Source organism: Rattus norvegicus, chromosome 18 (genome assembly GCF_021556685.1).
Source record: "Rattus norvegicus strain SHRSP/BbbUtx chromosome 18, alternate assembly SHRSP_T2T, whole genome shotgun sequence".
Lineage (NCBI taxonomy): Eukaryota > Metazoa > Chordata > Mammalia > Rodentia > Muridae > Rattus > Rattus norvegicus.
Genome location: NC_141551.1, coordinates 74,980,329 through 74,983,340, shown reverse-complemented (window position 1 = coordinate 74,983,340; position 3,012 = coordinate 74,980,329). Strand labels below are relative to the sequence as shown.

Sequence of the window (3,012 nt, the reverse complement as noted above, 5' to 3'; positions counted from 1 at the left end):
ACAAAAATAAAACCAAAGGGAAAGAAAAAACAAAAGCCAGTCTATTGTTCCCATGTATAACTAATTTGTACTGTGCTCCAACAAGAACCTGCTTTAATTTTCAGGCGAATTTACAATGCCAGACTGTACCAGGCAAGGTTAGTGGCTATTGAAGATACCACCAGAACAGGGCCAGCTAAAACACATTTGGTAGTGTGTCAACTATACAAAAAAGACACTGGACAGTTTAAAAGCAAGTCTTACACAGCCTTCCATTTCAGTTTTATTTCTTTAAAAGGAATGAGTTGTGTACAAGGGGTTTAGATGCTGTATAGACGAGAAAAAAAAAACTGCGCTAGAACCAACTTATTCATCATCATCTTCTTTTTTGTTTTCTTCATTCTCTTTATTCTCCTCCTCATTTTCCATCATTTTCTTTTCTTTTCAGCCTTGGCCACTCCCTTTCTCACTGCATCGGGTTTTCCTTTAGCTCTGTAGGCAGCGATATCCTTCTCACACTTCTCCTTCAGCTTGGCGGCCATCTTCTCACAGGGCTGCTTGTCGTCCGCGGCAGTGCTGTTCCACATCTCTCCTCGTTTCTTTGCGACATCACCAATGGATAAGCTAAGATGCTCGCCTTTGATTTTGGGGGGATACTCAGAACAGAACAAGAAGAGGCCGAAGGAGGCCTCTTGGGGGCATTGGGGTCCTTGAACTTTTCTTTGGTCTCCCCTTTGGGGGGGATGTAGGTTTTCATTTCTCTTTCATAACAAGCTTTGTCAGCCTTTGCCATGTCTTCAAATTTCCCCTTTTCTTTAACAGACATGGTCTTCCACCTCTCTGAGCACTTCTTGGAGAACTCTGAGAAGTTGACAGAAGCATCTGGGTGCTTCTTCTTGTGCTCCTCCCCGCAGGTTTGCACAAAGAATGCATATGAGGACATTTTGCCTCTCGGCTTCTTAGGATCTCCTTTGCCCATGTTTAGTTGATTTTCCTCTGGGAGGCACAGAGTTGCCCAGTGCCCGTTAGCTGTTGCTTGCCCCGAAGTTGTCTGTCTAATTCACTTCTTGGTGGATATCTAGGTGGATTTTAATCTAAGCAATAAATGAAATGATGAAACGAACAAACAGTTCTCAAAAGATTAAGTACAGATGACACACACATGTATGCACACACATACGTGTGTGTGTACGTGTGAACATGCAGAGCTTTCACAGCAATAACATCGAAATCACACTGAGATTTAATCTCATGTGTGTCAGAATGATTATCATTAGGGAAGTAAAAGTCAAAAAATCCTGGTTTGGAATTCACGTACCCTTCTAATGGGGATGCAAATTACCCTATCACTATGGAAATCAGTGTAGCACTTACTCCAAAACTTAAAAATGGAACTCCTGTATGACACAGTTATATTACTTTTTAATATATACCCAATTGACTCTAAAGAAAGGTGAAATTAAATTTGTTGTTAATCCAGGCTAAAGCATCTAATTCTTTTAAAATATAACCCCACAGTACACAGATTACTGTCCATAGTATAGTGGCTCAAAATGTAAGGTTATAAAAGAATAAATAATGGGGTTGGGGATTTAACTCAGTGGTAGAGTGCTTGCCTAGCAAGCGCAAGGCTCTGGGTTCGGTCCCCAGCTCCAAAAATAAAAAAAAAAAGGAAAAAAAGAATAAATAACATGTTTTAGTACACTTAACTAATATATAGTGAACAGTCAGTTTCCTAAAGATCATGAACACTGACATGCTTGTAACAAACAAGCCAAGGGTCAGGCACAGCAGTTCAGAGTACGTTACCTTCTGTGCTGAAACAAAGAATTCCAAGACCTCCTAGGATTTCAGGATTCGTTCTAAATTCTATTCCAGGAGCTGGAGGTATGAGTGAATTGGTGGACTACTTCTCTAGTATGCATGAAACTCTAGGTTTGACACCCACCCTCCAGGAAAACATAATCCAGCTGTAGTGGCAGAACCCTGTAATAATGGTGTTTGGGAAATATAGTCATGAGGATCGGAAATTGAAGGTTACCCCCAGCTATACAGGGTAGGTGAGGCCAGCCTGGGATATACAAGACCATGCCAAAAACAGGGGAGGGTTTTATGGGTTATAGAGTGTGTGCAGAGTGTGTGCAGGCCTCAAATGCCAGAGTTGATAGACTGCAGCAGCTACCTTCTCTGACTCTCTGTGCTAAATAGAGAGCAGCAGCAACCAACAGAGGTCTGTGTATACAGAAGCACGAAGTTAGAACGTGTATCAATAGCCTCTAGGCTCTGTTCTGCCAGAGACTGTGTTTTTCTTGGTAGAGTCACAATTTCTTCTAGGCCAGACCCTCTCCTACCGTTGCCCATTAGTTGATGGTTAGAGAAAGCCATATTCTGTCCCTACATATAAAAGATGGTGACACGGTTGGATGATGGAACTGGCCATTGTTCTCCTTTTCCACTGGTACCTTTAACTATCCTACACCTCTGTAAATACTCCTTTTGTTAAACGGTCTCCACTATTATTTACCTCTTGAAGATTCTGACTGATTAAGAAAGTATGAATTGCTTCACAGTCCTGAAACATCGTCACTGAGTTTTACATGGCAGTAAGAAAGAATAAAGTTCACTTTTATTGGGGAGGGGGAACACCCTCAGAGAAGAAGGGGGAGGGGGGACGGGATAGGGGGTTTATGGTCGGGAAAACGGGAAAGGGGATAGATAACATGTGAAGTGGAAATAACAAAGTATCCAATAAAAACAGATGACTTGAGCCATGAAACCTTATGATCACAAGCCAGCTGACACGTAAATGAAATCTGTAAGACCCAGAAGGAGAGAGAATCTGTCCGGCACATAAGAACTGCACAACCATGCGGTTATTATGGTTTAATAAAGTCATAGTATAAAAATAAAATAAAATAAAATTTCCCCCTGTATGACCATCACCACGGTACACTCATCAGGTGTTGACCTGCTTTCATCATTGACTGGATTTTGTTTTCCTCAAATATGCCTATCATACCTTAGGGTTTGCCC

The 3,012-nt window shown here is 41.5% G+C and overlaps 1 pseudogene; it reads right to left on the bottom strand.

The window, feature by feature from the left end:
- Positions 1–345: 345 nt before the first annotated feature.
- Positions 346–975, bottom strand: Hmgb1-ps30 (high-mobility group box 1, pseudogene 30; annotated as a pseudogene).
- Between the last annotated feature and the right edge of the window lie 2,037 nt (positions 976–3,012).